At 37.3% G+C, this 26,922-nt stretch overlaps 1 long non-coding RNA gene across 1 annotated transcript in view; it reads left to right on the top strand.

Annotated features, from left to right (window-relative positions):
* The first annotated feature begins 8,781 nt into the window (after window positions 1-8,781).
* The window catches only part of LOC148651046 (uncharacterized), a 43,467-nt gene continuing 25,326 nt past the window's right edge, over window positions 8,782-26,922 (top strand). Inside the window, exon 1 of the long non-coding RNA XR_015925649.1 lies at window positions 8,782-9,583. This is a non-coding gene — a long non-coding RNA (uncharacterized LOC148651046). The remainder of the gene's footprint in view (window positions 9,584-26,922) is intronic.

A 26,922-nucleotide genomic window follows, 5' to 3' on the forward strand; every position in this document is an offset into this window, starting at 1 on the left:
GAACCAATAATAGTAACTATCTTAATCCATGTACAGCATCTCAAACTGCTTTACAAGTGAAAAAAAGAAATTAAAAGCAATTCTAACTTTGCCAATAAAAAATGTACCTTGATAAGTACACTCTACGAAACAAATAGCAATGACATACATACTGTATATTGCGTATATACTGTAGGTATGTTGCAACTGTACACATAATAATTATAACAACTCAGACAGTAAAAGTCAAGGGTTAAAAGCAAACTTTCTTTTTATATTTAAATGTGGTGACCACATCACTGTCCCTTATAACCCCTAGAAGATCATTCTACTGTCTAGTATTGCAGAAGAGAAGACTGGATCGCTGGAGGTCAGTACATTGAAGGCCACACTCAGGTGTTTGGTGAAAGAAATTCAGAGATGTAATTTGGTGTTAACTCATGTGGAGCGTTCAAAGTAAAGAGTAACATTTTATATATCACTATGAACTTGACTGGTAGCAAGTGCAAAGAACCCATTACAGAAGTATCATGATTGTGAGAGGTTAGAGTGGGGACTGGAGAAGGCTGCACAGATCTTAGTGAATTTTCAGTGTATCCTGAAAGCAGCTGGCCTGTATTCCAAGCAGTTGCTGAACTGGGTATATTTGCGAAGAAAGCATAGCTTTTTTGATGACTACATCATCGGTTTGCTCCATCCCTTCACTTGAATTGCATGTTTTAACAGTAAATTATGCGAGCACTTTAATCAAATGTCATAATGTATATAGTATATAAATATACCCTTATTGCTTGCTGACATGAACATGCTTCTTAACTCTGCTTATGAAGTTGAAGTTCTGCAAATGAGTTTAATAAAAATGAAATCATCTTTAACATTCCCATTTAAGAAGTCCAGACCACAACAAATTGTTTTTGGTTTGGTATCCAAAGTCCATTCAATTATCCCTCTACAGCTGCACACATTTTAAGTCACAGAAACAGAAATATACCAAATCTTTTCCAAGGACATTATTCTGACCTTTATCTGAGTCTAAGTAACTTTAATTCTTTTTTCTGTATAAAGCCAGTGACCTCCTAGCTACAGTATATACCTGTATTTCTCTTCCTACTGTCAAAAACTGCATGAAAAATTAATTGTGAATATGTCTGGTAAAAACAGCAAGGGCAGCACTTAGTAGTCAAAAAACAGCTTTAGTTTAGTTTTGCAAGTCCAGAAAGAAAAGAGAAGCACAGCAGGCTAGAAACATGAAACAGCCAGTTGATCAGCTGTTGAGCTTTTATAGCCTCTGGAAAAGTTTCCCTAGAAATAGAACCTTGATTACTCTGTGCTCGGTACTTGTAAGATAAAAGGGTTTCCATTTTATGTAATCATACCTGAAAAATAGGATCACATCAGGAAGCCACATAGTGCAAAACTGCTGCATCTCAACCCCATCTTTAAAGAAAGACATGAAACACCCATGTTTAATTCATACTGTATGTGTATAAGCTGAGTGTTCCTCCATTCTCATACCTGATAGGTATTATTTAGGAAATCACATACATAAACATTTGCAACAAGCAAATTATAAGCCATTACATATTGAAATGTCATTCCTGAGGTAAGCGTCATCACTGATCAGTTGCAGCCCAGCCTGCAGTAGCTTTGACAGAAAATAATGGAATAGATATGCACCATGTTATTAATCATCAGATTCCATTTTTCGTGTGTAAATAATGAGATAATACAGAAAATAATATCATCTGAATGGAATTTCTTCTGCTCAAAAAAGTAAAGGTTAATACATTTTTTTTGTTGGATAAAAGGTTTTTAAAATGCCAGGAAAAACCCCAGGCACCCACACAAAAGAGTATTTCTAACAAATGTGACTGTTGGTTACAATATAAATGACTCTGAATATGGACTGGAAATAGACTTTTTACTATTATTACAATATATTTATTTGTAAATGCCAGTTGTATAGTGAGTGTACAGGAGAAGATTACCATAAAGCAATCTATCTTGTTCAGATTGAATTTCAACAGATTCTTAAAAGAACAGATTGCAACATCCAAGACATTATCTTAATCTAATACAAGATCTTTTCCATAGATTGACAAATCAGGTTAATGTGCAAACGTCCATCACCTGATGAAGTGCAAGAAGCATTTCTTTACATCTAGAGGTGCAACTGAACAATATCAGTTCAATGTATTAAACCTGTAATGGGGACAGTGTTAAAATCAGAAGGGTTTTGAAAACAGATCTGCCTTGGTGGAAATGCCTATGAAAAGATTCAAGATTCAAGAAAAAGCTGAAGGGTGTTCTTGGGCATGTGAAATATCAGTGAGAGAAGGAGTGAAAGAGATTCGAGGACCTTTTTTTTGAAGATTTTCTTCTGACCTTAGATTTGCCTTGGAGAAAATATCTTAAAAATGGGTAGAATAATATTCAACAACATCAAACAGAAGTATGATCTACCTTAATACATGTAAACTGGGATCATTAATTCTTACAGCAAACCAAACCAAATAAAGAGGATGAGATTACACAAAGACCATGTTTTCCCAGGTTTATTTGTTCTTTTGTTTTTTGTTCTGGATGTATTGGAAGAGACGGTATCATAATGGTCGCGTTCTGTAAAAAATAACTTTCCTTTCCTTTATATCTGAATTGGAGCCATAATCTTTAATTCCATGCACCTGCAGAAATACAGTAAGTGCCACCCAATGGCTACAGAAGGATTTTCACTTTCATACAGAAGGAAACATTAAAGAGCTTGGAGAGCTAGCATGTGTTTTTAGTTCTCAAAATGCGCCACACGTTGAGTGCGCTGTCTGAATGCTCTGTAATATCAATAATTGATGCTCTTGAGGAGTAGTAATTAAATTAGTTAATTATGCTGGTAAAATTACATGTAATTATGTGACTGCAGGGTATGTTTAGTAAATTAGTCTCATCCATGCTCAGTGTGTATAACAGTGCCAAATTTTTGTTCCTTGATGATTAGGCATTTTTGATGCTTTTTTTTAAATTAATGAATCATTTGCTGACACAAACCTACTGATATATGTTGTGTAACTTTCTGGTTGTGCTTCTAAATACCCCTATATACTAAAGAACATATTATAGATACACTGCAGATGATATAACAGTGAGGAATTCATTTATTATAATATTTGGTCTCTTTCAATGTCTTCCCGTAATACGAGCCAAGAAGAACATGTTGCAATGTCCGTCACAAAGGTCATAAGAAAGGCTACAAATGAGAGGAGGGTATCTGGCCTATCTTGCCCTTCCTGGTTTTCAGTAGCTATTTGATCTGAAGATTTCATCCTGCTGTTTCTTGAAGAAAGCCAGTATTAGCTTTAAAAACATTGTTGGGCAACTTGTTCCAACTTGTCCCACAACCCTAAGTATAAAGACATGTGTGTTCTCAGTTCATTATAAACTTCCTTGCACTTTCCAATTGCTTCCTCTGGTTCATGTTTCTAGTGTTGATTTTGAAGAAAGTCCATTTTGGTAGACTTTGTCAATACAGCTGAGGATTCTGAAGACTTGATTCACATCCTGCTTGTTATCTTCTTTGTTCCAAACTAAAAACATTCAGGAATGTACAGAATCTGGCTCCTCTTTTCTGAACTGATTCCAGATCAGCAATATCTTTGTTTTACTTCTGTCTTGATGACTAAAACTGTACTCTACACAGTAATGTCAATGTGGTCTTACTAGTGCGTTCTACAAATCTGATATAAAATAACCCCTTGATTTTTAATTATGTGCTTTTAACTATATATCTTGCCATTCATTTGCCTTTTTCATCGCTTCCTCACATTGTCTGTAAAATGAAAATGACACATCTACATAAACACCTAAGCCTTGCTAAGAAGCTGAGAAGTAGCCTCTTCAAACTCAGGGATTCTCATTTTATCATTGTAATTTATGTTTTTGCTACCTGCATGTAATGCCCCACACATGTCTACATTCAGTGTCATCTGCCAAGTGTTTACCCAGTCTTGAATATGATTTACGTCCTTTTGAATTATTAATGCAGCTTCTACCATGTTGGCTAATCCTCCTAGTTTGACATCATCTGTAAACTTGACTACTTTGCTGACACCACCAGAATCAAGATCATTGGTATAATTTAGGAAGAGCTGTGGTCCTGATGCAGAGCACAGTGCTATCACACTTATTACATCACCCCAATCTGAGCATTAAACCCTTATCTGTACCCTCTTTTTCCTATCCACTAACCAGTTCTTAATCCAAGTAACTGAATTACCTTGGATGCCTACTTCCTGCAATTTGGTAATTAATCTTTTTATGGAGAACGCTATCAAAAGCCTTTTGCAAATCTAAATATACCACATCATATGCTCTGTTTATATCAATGCTGCTTTGCATGTTCAATGAAATCTAATAAGATAGCTAAGAACGATCTTTTTCATATCTACAGTATAAACTTACATGCAATAGCTGTTAGTCTATAATAACTTCAGTTTGACACCCTTTTTACAGAAGGGAACTGCATTTGAAATTTTCCAGGCAGTAGGTACTACCCCTGTCACGAGAGACTGCTGGATGAGTTTTGTTAAGAGCCAGTGAATACCATCTCTTTCCTTAAGTTCAATTAATAGAATACTACCATGCCTTGGAGATTTATCTAAAGTGTTTCGAGTACCCATAAAATATCTGCCTCTTGAATACTAATCTTATTTAAACAGAACTTTGTCCTTCCTCAGCCTGAGGCATACTGTATTCCTTTTTCCTTCCTGGGTGAACACCTGAGTGAAAATTCAATTTAATACATCATCTAAAATTTTCCGTCCTCATCCCTGAGAGTTTTACTTCATCCTTTAATGTCCATTTCTGAAAGTAAAAATACCTTACAACAACTTTCATAATGTATTTTAGCCTCCATTGCGATATTCCTTTAACTTTTCATTAAAAGCCCGTGAGTTACTGTTTAACTTTCTGTTAAGATTGAACTGACTCAAGTCCAGTCAAGGAAGTACAGACCTTAAGAGTGAAATGCAGTAGATTTATCTGGGAGACCCCAGTCTCCACATCAGCCTATGTGAAATGCAAAGTAGTCAGAATCATTAGGAATACCTAACATATTTGGCACAAATAACACACCTGGCACAAATAACACACCTGGCTGCCCATAGTCTTTATGACCATATTCATTCGCATTTTTAGAAGCCATACTTTTGAGAAGTACTGGACATTAAAAAGGAAAATAAAATAGGAATTTCCTTTGTCCGACCAGGACAGAAACTTACAAGTAATTTATACATGGAAACAGTATGTTATTTATTAAACTAGTAGAGTATTCAGACAAAACTTCATGGTCATCCAATTGTATTGGCCGGACTTTCTAATTGTACTGCGGAACAGAGCAATACACATTACACAGTGCTATTATTACAGCCAAGACACATCCAGTGTTACTTTGGTGCACAAGTTGCAATGCTTAATGCATTTTAAAATGGAATATTCTGATCTTGTTTAGATTTCAGCAGTTTGTTATACACACTATAACAGTTAAGGTATTCATTACATGTGCTATCAAGAACAAAACACTGAGATAGACAAAGTAATTACAGGATGATTTTATTTACATCCAGCAATGCAAAGTTTTCCGTTTAGCTCCATTAGCTCTATAAAAAATAATGTATTACATTGATAGGATGACATCCTCACACAGTAATAAGAAAGTCTTTATTTAAATATTCATTAAAAATACAGGTAAAGGTTTTTTTTTTCCTTAAATAACGTGACTAAGTACATTATTCTTCTAGGACCAGTATTTCTGAGCAAGTAATTTAGCAGTATGAAAAATTAAAGTGTATCCTGTTGCGTGTTACTGTTATAGTTCAGGAATGCTGCCATTGAGTATGAAAAACTGGTGATATTAAAAACCATTTTGTGTGTTTTTAAATGTTCAAAGTTGAATTTTTACACTATTATGGCATAAACCATCCAGTCTCTTGCTATGAGTGTAATATGATTATGAAATCAATTTAACTATAATACAGTGAAAGAGATGTCTATAGAGACTGTTTTAAAAAGAACATTACTTTATAGATACTGGTAGATAATCAATCAATGGACAAGCCATAAAATAGACATTTAGTGTAATTTCAGATTTAGAATAATAATCAATGGTACTTTGACAAGTAATAAAAGCATTTTCATACTGGGCTGACATAATTGGTGGAGTACCTCAGGGATCTGTGTTAGGATCACTCATCTTCTTAATCTATATCAATGACCTACATCTTCAATGCAAAAAAAATAAGAAAGGACTTAAATTATATTCAAGACTGGGCAAACATATGGCAGATGACATTTAATGTAAACTTTGCATGCAGGAAGCAAAAAACATAAACTAAAGCTGCAAATTGAGAAACACTTACCTTGAAGACGCTACGTATTTATGGTCACATCATTTACATCTCTAGTATAATGTAGAAAACCTTACAAAATGCAAACGGAACTCTAGCTAGCAAATAATGTCAGAATTATTTTCATCAAACTTTGTACCATGTCCCAGTAAGACCTCTTTTAAAAATATTATGCATTGCATCATTTTGACAACTAAAAACAAGAAAGGTAATAAAGGTCTGGAGTCAGTTTAGAAATGAGGAACCAGATACATTCCTGCTCTCAAAGGAATACACTATACTGGCAGCCAAGAGGAACTTAACCTTTTTAGTTTTGAACAGAGCACACTACAATGGGACCCGAATCAAGTATTCGAAGTCCTCAATGGTATTGACAAAGTCAGCCCCGTGATGTTCTTCAGGTCCTGAAGAACACTGAGGCACAATCCAGAGGAAACAAAGGCAAAATCCGAGGAAGTGGGTTTAAAGCTGAGAACAGACACGTCTCCATACCAAGAGTCTGGAAGAAGCTGCCCACCCAATACCCTGGCTTCCTTGAAGAAGCAGCTAGATGAGATCCTCAGATAAAATATCTACTTGAAAACTCAAAACAGTACCAGGCCAAATGGATGGCCTCCTCTCATTTGTAACCCTTCTAATGGTTAAGTATCATATTAGGAATAACATTCCACATTTTAACAACGAGCAAAGAAACTATAAAAAATGTGTGGAGATGTTAGCTGATTCAGACTGGTAAAAAGGGAGAAATGGTACAGAACATAATCCTGTAAATAACATTAATATATATCAACAGTGTCTGCACTGTTTTAAAAAATACAAAAGGGTCGGAGCGCCCTTAAGAGGAGGGATGGGGATCATGACAGAATGCTGAGCCTCAACATGGACCCGCAGACGGTAGTACGGAAGCCTGGGACTCCTTCTGTTTCTCATTTATTTTTTCCCCTCAACATTTTTTTGTTTAATGCTTCGGAGCTGCCCTTGAAAAGAGGGGGGTACTGTCACGATCATACCCTTTCGTGTTTTAGTTGATTACGTGCACCTGCCCCCTGTTTTGCCTGTTATTATTTAAGACAGACGCTCCCGCTATTCCTGGCTCAGCATTGGAAGATGGATGCCACAAGGATTGCCTATTCCCCAGGCTCGCGGGTAACCCAAGCGCTGGTCTTATTCCCCGACGTCCTGACCGTCCGAGTCCGGGGCTCAGAGCGCCTGGCCTCGTTATCCTGTTTTTAACTCCCTGTTCCTGTTCCGGATCCAGTTCCGGATTTTAACCTTGTCTGTCTTGGATGGTTCTCCCGGCACCTGGACCCTGGACTGCGCCCCGGTTTCCCTTTTTGGACGGTTTGGACTTGTTTGCCTGCACCCAGCCCCCCGAGCACCGGATCACCGTTGTCATGCCCCTCTGTCTGTCATCCCATCCTGGTTCTCTTCGTGTTTTCCCAGTTGTCCTTTTCCAGTTACTTCCAGAATATACCGTCTGCATAGGGTCCTAAACTACACACTTCATGGGAGCCTGGACCAGCACCTTTGGCAATGGTGAGCATTGTTGTTCTGCAGTGCTAGAACTCTGGGGTTCAATTCCTGCAGTGCTATCTTTGTGCAGTTTGTAGTTTCTTCCCAAGTTCATGTGGGTTTCCTCTGGGTGCTTCGTTTCCTCCCACAGTCCAAAGACATGCTGGTACAGTAGGTAAATAGCCTTCTGGGAAAATCGGCCTTGGTGTGAGCGTGCGTGTGTGTTGGTCTCTGTCCGATCTATAGGCTCAAGCTCCCCTTTGACCTTAAATTGGATAAAGCAGTTAGAAAATGGACGGATTGTTTATCAAAGTAGCTAATGTTTATAAAGAGATTGGTTCATAGTGTCTTCATTGCAGGGCTAGTTGTAGATCCTATTTCATGCCTGATTTGCAATTCCTACTAGTAACTGATTGATCCAAGAATTTCATGCAGCTGTTTCTTGAGTGAAGCTGGGGTATCAGCTGCAACAGCAGATGAGTGGCTTGTTCCATCCTCCCACAACCTTTTGTGTAAAAGACTGCCAGAAGAGCATCATATTAGAAAAATGATTATTTTTTTCTTTAATGAAAGAGGTGGAAAAAATGAACTGACTTGAGCTACACATACATACAGCTATCCTGAATGAAGAAACCTTCAAATATCAGTATTAGAGCCACATCTTAGGGTGAACAAGGGCACTGGGTAGTCACATCTTTCCTTTTCATTTCAGTGACTGAAATGAGAGCGTCTGTAAAAATTAAGCACCAAAACACATAACAGAATATAAAAAATGAGATTTGTGCCTCTGCAAAAACCTAACACTTGATATCTGTTATTAAAAGTAATCAAAATTAGTAATCTCAAGCTACAATCATGGGGAGTGTCATTAAACAGATCGATAATATGAAAAAATGGTAAATGCAGCTAATCGCAAATCACTAATAAATGCATCAGCTGTGGTCACAAACGCTATTACTGAACGTAATGAAAACATAAAATCTTAAATAAACATTGACTATACTCTTCATTTCTAATCCCACGCATTACTGTAATGATCCAGAGAAATAAAGGGCAATTTTGCCTGCGAAGGAACATTACACCTCAAGATTTTGCTCTCAGTTTCTCTGTTCCGCTCCTGACAATGACATAAAATTGTTCTGTCTGTTGCGCTGAAGCCTGTCTTGTGTCATGACCACAAACGGAGGAAAAAATCACTTTGCGGTTTGAGATGACCAAATCAAAGTGAAAGGTTGGAAAAATCCTTCTTTCTCCTGACAACACCCTGAACTCTCTGAAATGAAGTAAATGAAATTTGATCCTACATCTCACTGCTGAACTTCCTGCTTCACTAACAATACTCACCTTTAATTATAAAGCGCTATTCCAAACCCAGGAATGCCGTACAAGGACACAAAAATACAATAAAAAGCAGGAAAAGAAAAATAAATAAATAAGAACATACAGGAAAAACTGCAGGGCAGTTAGACAAAGTAAAAAGGTGAGTTATAAGTTCAGATCTGAAGAGAGTCAGAGGAAGAATATTCCCTCACAATGGAGCAGAGTATTAGTTAATTAATAGTCCGAGATTTAGTCCAGTGAACAACAGACCAACCTCAACCGGACAGAGCCTACGGGAGTATAAACATGGAAGAGTTCAGAGATGGAGCCAAATTATTATGATGGAGCCAAATTCTTTCAAATTTAAAGCCGTAAAGGTCAGTAAAAAAATCTTATATTGACTACACGACTTTGTAGGCAAACAATGTAGATACTGATAGAATGAGTTTAGTTCTTTATGCAATGAGGTAGCTTGCTTGCCTTGAATGCTGGTCACTGGTTTGTGTGGCACAGCCAAAGGGCACTGGACATCAAAGATAAAAGGTAACCAGCACACACAGGAAACACCCAGTGGCTAGCTGGAGTTTAAACTAATTGTGAGGGGGATTAGACAATTTGTTAAGAATAATTGTTGTTTTATTGTATCAGAGAATCTTCTTTAGCTGTCTCAGAGTTAGTACCCAACACTGCTGTTTAAGCACGTTTGTAGATTCTTTAAATATCTCAGCATATCTTACTCAAACGGCAGAAACTCTACATCATAGTGAAATTGAAAACAAAAGGAGAAGCTTTTCAAAGCTGATCACAGTCTTGTGTATTTGACCTGTGCTCTGCAATTGTTTGGTTAACAGAATGTATATTTTTCTTTAACGCAAAATACAGTATTTTTTGCCAAATTAATTATTAACCCGTAAAAGTCTCATTTCATTTCATGGCATAATAGTTTCTTATATGGCAAAATTAACTTGTTACAAAGACCAGTGTTACATGTGAGTTGGTTGTTTTCTGAGCTGTCTGAGGTAGGAAAGTCATTTTTTCTCTGAAAGGAGACAGGAACGTGTATAAGGAGCTTTGATGTAAGCTTAGTCACATCGCAGAACCATATTGCACACAAAACTTTAAGCAGGCACTTGTATTCACACTCATAAAATAAAGGATTTCCTAAGAAGAATTCAAAACACCTATTTAAGATGTTTCCTGTTTTCTGTTCTTAACAAGTTGAACACATTCTCAAATATTTTAACAATAAATGTTACAAGATTATGCAAAAACGTACCAAATTCTGTTGCTGTGTACTGTAATATATGTTGGAGAATCTAACATAAGATGTTCAAAAATGTTGTTTAAAAAAATATCCACTGGTGGGAGAACATGGTAACAGCCAAGACAAGTTATATTTTAGAAAAATATGGGTGTGTTCCAAGGAAATAAAAAAAAAATGCTTTGTGCTTGTTTGAGCTCTGCTCCTCTGAAAAGCACTTCATACTCTGCGGATTGTGCTAAACTCCAGAACACATTGTGCAATGACAGAGTGTCCTGGCCACTTGCTACATACTGTGTAATCTGGCCACATAATGACTAATGGTCTTCGTGAAAAAGGAGATTTTTGATTTTTATTTTCTTGAGGCAGCCAGTTTGTTGTCATTGTTAGCAGGAATTGTAAACTATGACCTGTTCTCTGGGGAGATCCCAGGGACACTAATCACATTATTTTTGCTGGACACCAATTCTATCCAAATGCACACTTTACCTCAGGGGAATGTAATAGTCTTTAACTTGTCTGCAGAAAAAGCTACATGCTCGGTCAATGTATAACAGGCAAGCATACAGAATCAAAAAGGCATTCATCTCAAGGAAAATTCGATCTGACAGCAGGGTTTCTACAGAGATACGTATCCAGGCTGACAGGTGGATAAGTGGCTGATCTAACAAAGAGGATACAACTGATTTGGCCATCATGTCCAGTTTCCTTTAGTGATAGATGTTGAGGCCAAATCTGCATTGCCAGTACTTGTCATTCCAGGACTATGGGAGCTCCAGTTTTTGGTGTATGAAGTTACTGTCATTATTGGAAAAGACAGGTAATTAAAACAGGGGACTAAAGACCGCGAAAGGGATGAACATAACCTTTATGGTTCATTACGTTTTATTCATTATGCATCAAGAAAGCTGTTTATTTTTCAACACAAAACAGAAACCCGAGACGCACTGTACAGTACATTGACGTTTTCAGAACACAAACAAAACTCTCTCCATGTTACTTATCCAGTGCTCCATAACATTTGGCGTTTTAAAATTCACCTTAAAAATGTCTTTGCAGCTGATGGCCTGGTCATGCAGGCCCACACAAATGCTGGTTTTGTTCCAGCTCAGCTGTTGGTTACACAGACAAATCCTTAATTGACTTAATAACAGGGTTAATTTAAATTGTTTGTCTGCTCTTAGCTCTTAAACATGTCGGGGGCTATTTTCTATTGCATGTCATAAGTAACATCAAATCTCAAATGAAAACTTGCAGATATTCCACTCAACAACATGCTCTTTCAATTAAGGCTTCAAACAGGTAATTAAGTTCAGCTGTAGTGAAATCAGAAGGAAAATTCTATGAATGAGTGGTAGAATTAAAAGGTCACAAGCTTCATGAAGGAGTGTACAACAAGGGTAAAAATACAAAGAAATATAACATCTTGTAGCAAAAACAACATTTGTAATATGTAAATAATAAAGTCAAGGTGGTCCAGTCCTGGGTGAGATCAGTCTCTGCCTTGTAAGAACCAAAACCTTGCATTTGCATGAAGTGTCTTGCATTCTTCAATTAAAGACACATAATCCTGCACTCAAAACAACTAGCACATATTCACACAAAACAAGATTAATTTTATTGTTAATAAAAAAACTCAGTGTGAAAGTATTTCCCTTTTTTCAGTATGCTCTTATCAAAACCAATATTTAGGAAGCCATTAACAATTAGCTATGTTAACCTGAAAGCAAACTGTAGGAAGTAGGAAGGAATGTATACACATGGAATTAGTGCATGAACAGAAAGCAGAAAGTTACAAAATTTGAGGTCAATAAGGAATTATTTACAAACATGATCTAGATAGTGGTATATTCAATGGACATATCAAACCCACAGAAGACACCAACAGAGTAAGCTAATGGTTTCAAAGCATAAAAGGTGTTACAAATAGACTTAAGACCATCCAAAATTGGTTATACACTTGGGAAAAGAAAACCACACAGACAACCAGTGTGGAGCAGAATTGGTGAAAAGGATGTACTGTAGGTGAGCTACATGTTTATTTCCTCTTCCGGACAATGTGGTTAAACAGTGAAAAAGGCCAACAAAACCTTGAAGATACAGAGTGAAACACACTGCCGAATTCGAGTCGAGGAACGGAATCGCTTTAGTTCTGAGAATAGGAAGACAGGAGATGGAGTCTGACAACAGTGGTGAAACTATGAAGGAGTGAATTTAGCACTGTAATCAGGAAGTACAGAGGCACAAAATCACACAGATTTGTTGTTGAAGCTGATACCAGCTGATTCCTTGGCATCCTTCAAGGTCCTAGAAGAATCCTGCCAAAATATGTCATTATCAGATAACAACATAAGTTTCCAATGGAGAAAATAAGAAGATGTATCCAATACGTGCAGGGTAGCACAGACATACATTTACTTTTTTGTTTTCCAAAATGCTATGATCACTCTGTACTGTACCTCCTGGTGTTTAAATGTAGCAAAACATTTTTTTCCAGTTTTTAAAATCATACCCTACCACTGGACTGAACCACATCAAATTCCTTTTTTACGTGACTGTGTGCATCTGCTTTTAATGACATTTCCTTAAGATGTGCTCTTACAAAATGATGACCAACATGAAATCATCACTCTAATTGGATCTAATAACCCCCTCCTACGTACCCCTATACCCAGGACCTCCTTATGTTCCATCATTGCTGTAAGAAGCTCTGTTGTCTAACGCAGGCGGCCACGAATGACTGTAAAACAAGTTCAATTGCATTAAAGAGACAGCAGTGCTCAGACGCCATGAAAAGTGCCATTATGTGGCTACAGTCACATGTGTGATTGGCTCAGCTGCTCAGAAAGATATTTACTCCATCCAGCTCAAGCACTCCCTGACAAGCACGCCAAGAGCAAACAGACAGGGTGAAGGAATCCAGTAAATGACAACTCACCCATTTGTCCAGGATAACTCCCAGTGATACATCACTATGATAAGCCCCCGACTGTCATACATTGATTCACAGTGACAATATGTGTCAAATTGTTTTGCCTGGAGAAATGACAGAGTGGGGAGTCATTACCTCCCTCCAAAGAACTGAGCCCCCCTGTGAAGACCAGACCAAAACCGTGAAAGACCTTCCATGTTATATTAGTTGACCAGATCTCACTAATATACAGCAAATAAACTGCACACTCATTGTCCATTACACAGAAGCAAAAGAGACATATATTTCATATAGTTTTGTATTGAGTTACTGATGAAAACATGAGCTAGTGATGATAAAAGGATGGAACTGCCAGACACCCAGAAACATTTTGAGCTGGTAACGCTCCTATAGCTAGAAAATCAAATCAAAAAGGAAATACTTTGGATACTTATGTAGGCTTTTCTTGGTACTGACAACAGGAATAGTTTAATATAGAATAGTGATATTAAAATAAATGTCACAGAAAACGTTAACAGTGGTTTTAACTTGCTGAAGTTCCTTCTAATTGTGGTTATATGAAATAGTTCTTTAATACAATTTTAATCAATCTCAGATGGTAACCACTGCAGTGTACATCATAAATGATAAATACTGTAAATCATTTATGACAGTTTCATATGTAATAGCCTGTCTGTGATGAAGTGCTGTAAAACTAGGTTGATACTCATAACTATTTGTTACCTTGAAAAATTAAATCATGACTCAGAGTTTCCTGAAAATTAAGCTTGAGATGATGTAGATAAGCAGCACAGTAATGAGGATTAGAAATACAGATAACATGATGCCAAATAAATTATCCTCTGGCAAAGAGTTGAGGATACAAGTTTTCAGGTCCTTGGAAAATGAAAAAATTCAATCACGCTGATAAATGATATTTGGATTCACAGAAAATGCTAGAGAATAGAGCCTATAGTAGAACAGAAGCCAACTGAACTACCATGCATGTTAAACTAACAAAGAAACTTTTAAAAGTCTTTTTGAAATGTGTTTTTCCCAAACCAAATAATTTATCATTTATTGTATTGCAGCCTGACATGCCAAGCATATCATATATTAATAATATAGAGAAGTGTTAAAAAAGCAACATATGAGTATTTGAACTAACAGCTTGTGTCTGTAATACCTCTCAGTATGTAATATACAGTATAAACATTTAATATGTAATGCAATGGTCTGCAATCTGAAAAGAAAATCTGATAACTTGCTCAATCACCATCTTTAGATGATCTCATAGTCTTATCAATATCATCAGGAGCTATCATGAGGCTTGTACCACTGATGCACAGAAAATGCAACAATAAAACAGTGAAAAGAACAATAAAACATAAATAACAGGACATGACAATGTTAACAAGATCACGTGCTAGGCACCTGCAGTTTTACAGTATTTACTATGTACACAGTGCATACTATTTACCCTAGTATCATATTATTTACAAATCCATTGCACCATAAATCTAAAATTACTTTAATTTCAAATCACGCTAAGGTACAGTAACAGTGCAAATGGTTACTTTTGCAGCGTACCAAGTCAATCTTAAACAAAACCAAAGAACAATTTTGTGGTGACTACATTGCAATATTGTGATCAAAGCACTGAGATTTCCATGAACAAAAAATGTTTGTTTATTCATTGCATGCTTCATGTACAGTATTTCCTACTTGGGTTACAATTCACAAATACAAGCCCATGGCTTTTAAGAAGTCTGTCTTTTCTTTTCTGTTGACTAATCGGTCATAAGCACAGAAGTCCTGTGAGATTTATGACCTTGAACAAATGCAGTGTTTGTTGCTACTTGTTGCCAACAGCGTTCATAACAAACACACTTGGTTTCGCTCTGCTCCTCAGGATCAACTTTTTGTTCCTTCAAATGTAGGAAGAATGCAAAATATTTATATATGTTCTACATAAAACAAAAACTGCTACAGAATGCAATATACTGTACATGTAATTGTAAACGTATCAGCAAAAAGGTTTCGCCAAGGGAGACAAGCCTCATAGTAACTTTAACAGTGATGAAATATTTGTTTTCTCTTTTTTCTTTTGTAGCAACTTTTCTTTCAATGTTTCTTAAATCAGAAGAAAAGTCCTTTAATATTAGGGTTATACATGAGATAGAGACATTTTTGGTTAGTATTGTACGTGGCTTCTTTCAGAAAAAGACAATCAGAGCAGCAGATATTACAGTTAACGATTGCAGTGTTGTTCTTAGATGATGTTGCTAGTAGTATTTCCTAGAATGATTGCATAATAGAGACTTTGTCAATAAACAAGTCAATTTTGATTCAAGTGTATTTTTTGCCGTGTGGAGCTCATCAACTAATCTCTCATCTAAGGTGAACGGAAAAGGACAAACTTTGTAATATTAGTACATCATTCAAATTGATTGTTGATGAGCAATTTACCATGACATTTGTCATTTTTTGCTTTAAGTCCATAAACCCAAATTGATACTGTCCATCCATCTATTTTCGAAACTGCTTTAACCAATTTAGGGTCGCAGGGGAGCCAGAGCCTATCCTGGCAGGCAACAGGGGTAAGGCAGGTTACACTCTGGATGGGACGCCAGTCCATCACAGGGCACACACAGACACAAACAGAGACCCACCTTCACTAGGGCCAATTTTCCCAGAAGCCTATTCACCTACCCACATGTCTTTGGATTCTTTGGATTGTGAAAGGACACCGGAGCACCCAGAGGAAAAATCCACATGAACACGGAAAGAACATACAGTACAAACTCCACACAGATTGAGTTCCAGGAGCAAAACTGAACCCAGGGTCCCAACACTCCGATGCGAACCACCATGCTGCCCACTACTGAAGTCCTTCTTCAATATTAAATTTACAGCATTTCGCTAGGAATAACAACCCCCAAGAAAGAAGTGTACTGAAAATTGGAGCTGAGATGGAGGAGGGATGCAAAATATGGATGTGAAGGAGTTAAGGGGCTTATGAAGTATTTATAGTTGTATCCAAACATCAGGAAATGACGACAGGAATGATTATGATTCGGGACGGGTGAGGCCGATTGAACTAGGCTGCTGTTATCCCTCTCACACGTTCCCTGTAAACCCGATGAAACAGCTTCAGAGACTGTATCTTCAGAGAGAGCCACCATTCGCTCTTGGCACATCTTGCTCAGCTCACTCCAAAGGCCTCAACCACTGTTATATTATATTAGTATATATATTAACAATTCTTGGCACTTACAAGTACTGAGAAAGCAGAAGAAGGTTTGCACTTAAAATTCCTCTGCCTAGTATCTCCCCGCTGCAGTACAGAGTTAACTCCTTTTAAAAAGCTTGTTTTGTTTAGCACTGACATGAATGCTCTGGTTGGTGTGATGTCTGAAAGGTTAAATCTCAAGCTACGTGATAAATTCTTCGCAGAGTTAGTGAATAACTGCAAGGCTTCACAATAGAATAAATACATCAAACGGTTAGGGAGCGTCCTACAGAGTATTGTCTTATTTATGTCTCTTTGTGTGTAAGTGTGTAAGCTAACAATGTCCAGTCCAACAGGAGATCTTTTTCAGCTAACACAATTTCAAAATTCAAGCACTGCCTTTAAACCAACTACAAGGTAGAATCAGGTGGAATGAGTATTTTGCTGCAGAAAATAAGTATCTTTGTCATATTACCTCACATATAGGCAGTCTATAATTGCATGTAAATTTGTCTGCATTGCGCAATTTGTGTTATAAAACCCAGATTCCTGAAACTCATGACCTGCTGATTCTGAGCAATCAAAGCCTAAAGGTGTCTTTGCCAGAACTCACTGAAAGCCCAGATTCATACAGAGCCAGAACGACCTTCAATTACTCACCCTGGAAACCACGGTTTTGCAAATAGTACACTCACACTGTATAAAGAGTAGCCTTATTAACGTTTTTTTTAATGCCGTAACAGCGTCAAATCTGTAGGTTTAGGTTCAACTTATCGGTATTTTCATGTGATCTCCACATACTGTATTTCTTTATTTGAAATGTTTATTTTTACACAATTTAATGACAATCAATTTATAGAGCGCTATGGACTGGAGGTCATCTATTGTATAATAATTACAATTGTGCTTGACTTACAATTGTAAGTGCTTGACAATTGTGCTTGAAGTTTTAGAGTTTAAAAAAGATGTCACCTACTTGATAAACAGCAAGTCATATTCGTCTTTGAGGGCTCAAATCTAAATTCAGGCAATCTTATCCCCTGATACATTTACCATGTCCTTGTGTCCAGAGATTTGATATGGTAATGCCAAATCTCTGGTTAAGTCACATCTATAAGGGTCATAATTATTTTGTTGATTTTTTTTAGTCACTATATGGTATTAAAATAGACATACTCAAGAAACACGAGCAGAGAGCGCTACGACACTTTAAAAAAAAAGTTTTGATATGGGTAATCAGTCCTGATGAAATTAGGTTATTTACTTCCACTTGTTGCACGAAGTCTTTCTGAACAAAGGATTATTTGTCCCTTAAGGCTAGTACAAAAACGAGATGAAGTAATGAAATGTTTTCATTTGTTCGTTTTGAGTATACAGTAACTGCTTTATTTTACCAGGTTACAAAGGTTTTATTTACTTATTTTACCAGGTTAATCTTTCTTTTATATCTATTTAAATGTTAAAGAGATCGCTAAAAACTTTATAATGATATGAAATTCTTAATGTTTTTCCTGTAAAATCACGTTTTCTTTACTTAACATATTTCCCACCTTTTATCAGCTGTACAGGTAGCACCACATACTGTACAGCGCCGTGCAAAATCATCTACCCCCACCCACGATGTCCCCTTGCGTTGAACAGCAAATTATCTCCTGAATGTACATTTTTTAAATGAATATTTTTAAATGGAACTTTGATTGCTCAGACTTGAACACTTCAATGGGTGAAATAAATTACATTTCAGGGGAAAAAACAGCAAAGAAAAATTCAAAATTCAAGATATGGATATGCCCCCCAGTACGTTCATCTTTCACGTTCAATTGACGATCGCACTTCTCCCATTTACGCGTAACTTCCAGTTACGAATTTAGTTGACCTCTGACGTCTATTTCGAGCGACGAGTTGCTCGTCATGAGTGCGCGGTGCCGAGGGGGGGTGTCTTTTTTTTTATTTAGACGTGAAAAAAACAACAACAACATTTTATTATTCCAAATAAAACTAAATATAAGTGGCAATTCAAATTTTCTTTAATAATTACTTATTAAATAATTGTCACAGGCCAATAACAAATCCACCAAATGGCAAACGGAATCATATGGGAAAGACGCTAGCAGACTAAAATGGGATAATAAGTACACTGCATACTTGATATCTTTCCTCAGCTCTTAACATTTTGTTGCCCCTGGAAAAAGTGTCAATCTCCGCCTGGTATGATGTCCCCTCAAGCATTTTGTAATATCTCTGGAAGTCTAAACAGGAGAAGGCCGGTTAATGGCCTAAAGCTAAACAAGCATGTCTTGTATTACATAAGTAAAACTAATACGCTGAGAAAAAATATTTTTGCACCTATTGTCGAACAGTTATAATTATCACTGTTTGTTTAACATGTTGATTGGTCTTTACATAGAAACGCCAAGGTGTGACATTTTCAAATAAAATGAGGGGCTTCAATAGAGATGCATTGGGAGTGGTGTTTGGTAGCTTAACCTGAATTGTGAAAAAAAGAGGCTATGAAGGGTTAAAGTAGGAAGTTCACTCAATATTTGAAAAGTCAATTAAACAAAATGCTGAATGAAACCTAAGTATTTGCTTACTAGGCTTGTTTCCTCTTTGAACAAAGATGTATTTAAACAATCTGTAAAGGATCTTACAGAACTGTTCAAACACTCGGTATCATGACTAACAGCACCACCGTTTTATTTAATAATTTGGGCTGCCACCTGACCTCATTATCTAGGAGATATTACAACAGGACAGGCTATTAAACGTATATCTTAGCTACAGTTATTAATTATCACAGAAAATGTTTTCATTTTCTTGGTTTCCTCTGTTCTGGCGATCAGAGCCAGTGACCAATCAATTAAACTGTTTGTAGGAGGGGAGTTATGTACTGCATAAAAGACAAGGAACAGCCGCTTTGAAGCACAAGCACTGCATGCAAAATAAATCCATTTTTTAAATTAAATCTCCTTTTTATGTAACCTAGTCAAAGTTTTAATCACTTAAATCAAAACAATTCCGTCAATAAAATATTGTGTTGATTCCCTTCTATTTAAAGGTGTGCTTCAACGCTATTTTTATATATTGGGGTTAGACAGAAGCGGCATTGATGAGTGCATTTAAAACCACGACGAAAGTAAAATGTGCGCAGTAACTTGTAAAACCCCCAATTTACAACACTGTAGTATCCGAATTCCACCGTAAATAAAGTCCGCCATTGCCCGTGTAGACTCCACACTAAACTTCGCCAGGTTTAAAATTAAACGTGTTTTATTCACATTCACATTGGTTTCGTTAACAAACCAAAAAAAGGAGAAGTCTTCCACAATGCCAAAACTAGTCCACAAAGCTCAAGTAAACTAAACACGCAGCTACACAAGGACATCAGAAACCGTCGCGCTCGTCTCCTCTTTTTTGGAAAAAAAAAAACACGAAAACGTCTAGAATTGACATTAATGAACATCGGCGATTGGCCGTCTTAAGACATACACACAATTTACGTAAACAAAACAACGCGATTTTTTTAAAGGAATATAACCAAAAATTAAAACATCACATGGCTCCTACAATCACAAAATATAATTAATTTCCAGGTATGCGCAGCGCCATATTGTCTCCAATTCAGAATGACAAAAAACGTCCGGTGAGCTGAAGCAGGCTTGTTTACAATCTCTTTTAATCCGACAGAAATATTACTCTCAGCTTTGAGATGGTTTTTGCCGACAAATACTACTTACTTGTTAACTCTGCATGCAGATCACGTTGGAACATTTCTGTGGTGAAATGTCTGCTGCACCACTTATGTACTTATTCGCCCGTACATCGCAGTACATTAGTCATTGTGGTGACTAGTGAGCAGGAAGGGCCGGTTTAAGTCACAATTCTCGCAAACTCCCTGAAACGTGACGACCATACAGTACTTTCATAAAGTTCTCGATTTTGTGCTTCATTCGGAATTTGTCAAATTTTGCGATACCTCCAATTAATTTATTTTGTTACCAAGATTTAATAACCGATCTGAGAAGTTGGGACTGTAGTTCTTCTTTAATCACAGTCTTGGAAACGTGTTTTAAAAACTCCCATTCGCAAAGATTATTGAATAGAAAAACGATGTTTCTAAAAAAAAAGCTCTGTCACAAAAACTCAGGATTTAAATAAACTCTACGATTTAAGGCCCTTAAATAGTTTCTTCAGTCCTTTGCATAAGTGAATTATTTGACTGAAGGGCTCATCTTTGGGTACACTATGTCATCCAAAGCAGCTTTCACTTCTTAGTGTCTCCAATTCAGATTGTCAGTTTCGGGTTCGAGGAGGCTGAAGTTAGATGATTATTAAGCTACTCATTATTTCATCATACTATTTCATACTACATCATACTATTTCCTCATTAAGCTACTCGAGATCTTGTCTGTGAATATGTACACATAGGGTGCTGTATTGTTGTGTGCTATTCAATGTATGATTGCAAAGCAGTGTTGGCCTGTATGATGATAATATTAATAATGAAAATATATTCTTTTTCTTGTTTTCCCAACAAAGATTGGTCTACTGACTACCTTTTACCAACGAAAAGGACTGTGAGGACCCCTTTCACTGGGTTTTAAACATAGTTTAATTGCTGTTGGACTCAACCTTTTGACCTTGTGATAAGGTGTTTTTTAAGCTCCTCTAGATGCTTGATGCTGCAAGACACATTTTCCTTTTGCAATAGTTCGTTTTCAAAACGAATCTCAAAACCTATCTGGATTGTATGAAGTCATCAGACATATAAACTTGGTCATTGTGTACACTATTGCAAAACAATATATTTGATTAATCAAATTTTGTGTTGTGATACATTAAACAAAAGATCAAATCGGCTTTGCTGTGGCCTGTAAAGAACATCACACAAGTGACATGAGGGCTTACAGGTTTGCATTAGAAAAAAATAAGTTTTTTTTTAACTGTTTTAAACTGAAGCGTTTAAGCAGCAGAATTATTTCCCTGCAGAGAAAATGCATTGAAAATACTCCACACTGAGTGATAAGCAACAAATAGGGTTCACAAGAAGTTTGTGCAGGTGCTGACTCTTTGTAAGTTCTCTGCAGTGTTTGCACTGGCAGAAAAGCATACAATATGTTAAGATCAATGTTTTTTTAATCATTTATGAACTTTTTGTCCGCTCAATAGGTAGTGTCACCCTTCTTTCCGATGGGGTTTCCAGCCTTTGGTACACAGAACAGTAAACCTTTGCAAATAAACATTTTTAATTTCCATTCAATAAATGAATAATATTTCAAAGACACCTTGCAGATTTCGAGGTAGATCCGGGTTCTTGTGCACTGCTCAGAAGATATTTTTTTTTCTTGTCCTTATTCCCCATAAAAGAAAAAACGACTTAACAGTCAAAATTTCCCACTTCAAATGGTTTTAGCTGGAAACTTTGAGAACGGGAACTGTGTTTCTATTATATTGGACCTGTAGACACAGCAGTCAGCCAAAATGTACTTTTCCTACAGTGTTTATGGAATGAGCAACACGGTTCCTTATGATGGTGTATGTCCAGTTTCCACAACCCTTAAATTTGTTTCTCATTGTTTAGGAATTTACAGACAGACGTGAAATTGTTAGTAGGGTCGTTTTTGAGTTTTTCATAAGTCATTTGGAAGCACTTTATTTTCATCTGTTTTACAATTACTCATTCTTAGTGGGTGTGAACCATGGGTTTGGAAAACTCTGCTGATATAATTGAATCGAGAATGCCAAAGCACAGTTTCCACCTGTGTATTATCATTTGAACACACAACTAAAGGGCTCTGTGTTTTCACTGGCCGCCCCTTTTGTTGGAAATGGAAATACGAGTGTTGTAACAATGTGGCTTTTTTGCCATTTAAATTGACAGATACGGTACTGTAATTTGTTCCTGTTCTGTACGGAAACATTTTTTTATTCACAAAAAAAAAGAGTACAATTCTTTCAAATGCCAACAAAGGACCAGTAAGTAGATCTTTTAACGTGGTGGCAACAGTGTGCTTTTCAAATCAAAACACATTTAATAAAGTGTTATAACCTGAAAGAAAAGACCTAGGACAAGAGACTGGAGAAAGAAATGTTTTAGTGCATAACATGATAGTATTGTATTTGTTCAATGGAAGTATTCCAAATGAAATGCAACACACCAGACTTTAGATTAAGAGACAGAATAGATGAGACTGCTGTCCAGAGAAACACACAATTGTGGCACTGGTCCTTTTTACAGAACTGCATGCAAGAACTGTGTAATTTTTATTTAGAAAATTAAACTAAAATGGCTCATCTGCAACCGTACAAATAAACACAATCCAACCTAGAAGGCAGGGCAGGATAAATCTACATAAACTATTCCAGCCTTTTTTAAAACTGGATCAGTTTTGCCACTACCCATGTTGTAGTAGTTGCACAGAGAATAAGAATAATTTATCCACCAACCAGTATGGCTGAACGAGTCGCCATACAGACTCTGGGAGTCCTCTTGATTTTATTTTTGTGATCTGAGATTTATCTCATTGTGAGAGAAGACTTTGAAGAAGGTTTGTCCAAGTAGGCTTTCTTCAATTTGTAAACAATTTCTGATCTGAAACCCTGTCCACATTCAGCGCACTAATGCTCATCACAGTGCTGGGGTCAGAACTAAATGTACTGTAATTGCTTTGGCATGTCCCTCTTAATACTATTAAATAGATGAGCACTCTTTCCACTGTGTCGTAACAAAGATGTTGTGCGAATGTCAGGTTGATTGAGCTCGCATGCCTTTTATTTCAAGGCAGAGTTTCACAACTCTCACAAGACGTTAGGGGATGTTAGGAGAATGACAGAGTTGAACAAACATGGTCAGATCCCTTACAAGATTGCCTCAGGGAAGAAAGCCCTTTAAAGTTTTGTAATTCTGTTTACTTGTAATAATAAATTAATTTCATTCATTTTTAATCAATTGACAATAATGGGCGAATTCATCAAGCAGTTGCTTGTCCAACACGGATTCTCTACTGGGAAATGTCTTTGCATTTGAATTTTCAAGCTTAATTCACTTCCACTGTGTCCAAGGGAGACCAAACACATGTCCCTTTAAATTGAACATATTTATCACAGTAAATTCATTCCAAGGCAAATGTAATCAATATCTCTTTAAAATCTTCAAGGGGGGAAAGAAAGGGAACCACGAGGGTGCAGTGGTTTGCACTGCTGCCTTGCAGTGTGGGGATCTCGGCTTCAAGTCCGGCCCTGGAGTGTTGTCTGTGTGGAGTTTGAATGCTCTCTCCATCCTGAGTGTGTTTTGTTTGGTTTCCCCCCACAGTCCAAAGACCTACTGGTAGATTACCTGGCTTCTGGGAAAACCGGTCCTGGTGTGAGTGTGTTTGTGTCTGTGTGTGCCCTGTGTTGGACTGGTGTCCTATCCAGGCTGTAGCCTGCCTCGTGCCCTTTGCTTGCTGGGATAGGCACCATCTCCCCTGTGACCCCGAATTGGAAAAAGTGGTTTGGAAATGGATGGTAGGAAGTAGAAAATGAATTGGGAGCAAACACACTAGGTTTTAATGCTAATTTGAAAAAAGATTAAAGGTACATAGTTTAAATAATAGCAAAAACCTTAAACCTAACCTCTGATTCCAAGCCTTGTCCCAGTCCCAACCCTAACCATAGTGCTTAACATAAAGGATATACAGTACACTGCAGCATGTACTTGCTCGTGCTGTAATTCTGTGTACTTGTACACATCTTGGAGGAGAGCAGGACAGTTGCAAAACCTCAAAACTAGTTTGATTAAGTGTTTTTCTGCCTCACGGACTCACACAGACAGAATAAAAGTCTTTTTTTCTGTTAGAATTTGCCAGTCACAGACAGTAAATAATCTGCGTGCCCAGTATAAAAGGGGAGCGTGAGGAATCTTAATCAGCCGTGGTTTTGTTGTTCTAATTAAAAAGCTCTATAAATAATCACCTCATAATCCATCTGTCAAAATCTATCAAGGTTCCAGTTAATACATTTGATTATAGCAAATTAGCATCTGCCCACCAAACTCACATCCTGTATTCTTTCTTCTGCATTGCTTGTGACCTACTTGAGTATGCTAATACCATATTAATAATTGATGCTCGTATAAAATTTGGCTCAGCCTTGCTGATTCTGCAGTATTAGAAAAGTTGGCCAAGTAAATGATTTATTATGAAAGTGTTTCTTCTGGATTTTTAATTTCAATAAGTAAACACTTTGTTCTCTCTGCCTCCATTCATCAAAGAGGCTCATTCAGTGGCCAGCGATGCCTCCGCTGTTTTTAATGGCGGCGTGACGTCATGACCATGGGCCCCACTTTCCGTAAAAACCCCGTGAAATGCAGGTGCATGGGCTACTGGCTGGCAGTTGGAGCACAGCCTGAGCGCACTGCCACCTTGATGTTCTCCAATGGCCAGGCGGGGAGGATGCTGTAAGAACCAATGAATATTTCTCTCCGTGTCCTTGCTGTCTGCGTGCCTGTCAGAGTGAAAGCGGGCTTTATAATCTTCGGCTGAGGTTTCCGTACGGAACGGTTTGTGTCATTGTGACTAACTACCACAAGCTAGCCTGTAGAAGCTTTCGAAGAGCAGGGGAGAAAATCATTGAGACACCAAGTGCCACCCATCCAGCCTGCCTTCCTTCCACCCATCCACTCATTCATTCATTCATTTCCATTTTCCACACTCATCCTGGTGAGCTTCCTAGCCTGATTGCTGACAGAACGGCATCAAAAACCAACAACCTGTCACTACCACTGAGCTGCCCCGTCTCTCTCACAAAGTAAATCAAACACAGCACTGAAGTTTCTTGCTCATGGGGGTGCATCAGGGTGTCTCTTTTCATAGTCAAATTGGCCGGTCCAGCATTTTGATGTTTTCCCTGAAATTCCTGTAAAAATGTTCACGGTGAGTCAACTATTGGAACCCCCGTAGGGCGCCTGTCCAACGCACAGTAGATAACTGTTGAGTTGCTGCTCATAGTTAAGGAAAGTAAAAATACAAGCTTAGTTACTATCAGTGAAATAATTCGGTGATTAGCAGTGTAGGAAGTGGAGGCAAGCAGTGAATTATTAAATGAAGGGAATTGTAATGTGGGGGTTACTGGGAGTGGTTATATACAGTATTTACGAGATGGAGGTTAACATAACTGCCCTGTCCTGCTTGATTTTACTTCACTTTGTTTTCCGATGATCATTTTATTGGGCTCACTGGTGCTGGCATTTAAGCCCTGAGAGTGGCCCCAATTTATTTATTTATGCCCTTTGGACACTTGTCTTACAGAATTAAGCTGTGGTTGAACGGTTATTGCTGGCGTGTAAAATACAACAGACAGCCACCTGAAGAGGCTTTTTTCCAGGCTCTGTTGGTTTAATTTTTTTGCTATACTTTGGAGCTCAAAGTATACAGAAACATTAGCTGTGATCTGCTCAACTACGAAATGAGCAGCCACTTGTTCCAAGAGTTTTTATTTACTACAGTAGAATTAAATGTATTGGTACAGTGAAGTGGGATTTACGCAATCAACTGTAATAATCATTTCTCTTGAAAAAGTAAACCCCATAAGCACAACTCCTAAATACAGTCCATACAGTCTCCCTTGCTAATCAAGCAATCATTTGATGAGGCTTCACTCATTTGAGATGCCTATTTACATACCTATCACTGTGGGATGTCATGAAATGAGCTATATACCCATAAATACTGTAAATGTTGTTGTCACTATGACATTATTTTAGTTTAGAATATTTATATTAACCTTGAAAAGGGAAGGTGTGTTCTCTATGCAGTCTGGCGAAGCTCATTTCTGACATTCCAGGGTGATACTGTATATCTGCTCAATACCCAACTGCAGTAGCGATGTTTTTACTGGCGATAAGCCAGTGTAGTTCTGCCTTCTGGGATCTCATAGGATATCTGCATGACCAGGGTTAAGACAGCACACAAGCATTTTCTGCAGTATCCTATTATATTTATGATCAGGTGCCACTGATCTCTTCATTTGTTGTGCAAATGATTAATGTTAGTTTTACAGGTTCATGCTGGGCAGTGCCAGTTGTAGTAGGAGTAGTAAGCTTAATGTTGTGTACACGATCATAAGAGCAATGGAAATGATCGTTTCTGCATAAGTCATTCACGCAAGTAATACATATGTATATTTCATCTAGAAAATGACTATGTTCATTAATCAGAAACAAGTAAATGATCATTTTTATTTTATATGACATACAAATATGGTCTGCCAGTAAATTAATTCATTTCCTTAAGTTCTTTAAGACATCTGTTAAAGTCAAACACAGGAGAACCAC

This window comes from Lepisosteus platostomus, chromosome 12 (assembly GCF_059453375.1).
Source record: "Lepisosteus platostomus isolate fLepPlt1 chromosome 12, fLepPlt1.hap1, whole genome shotgun sequence".
Taxonomy (NCBI): Eukaryota; Metazoa; Chordata; class Actinopteri; order Semionotiformes; family Lepisosteidae; genus Lepisosteus; species Lepisosteus platostomus.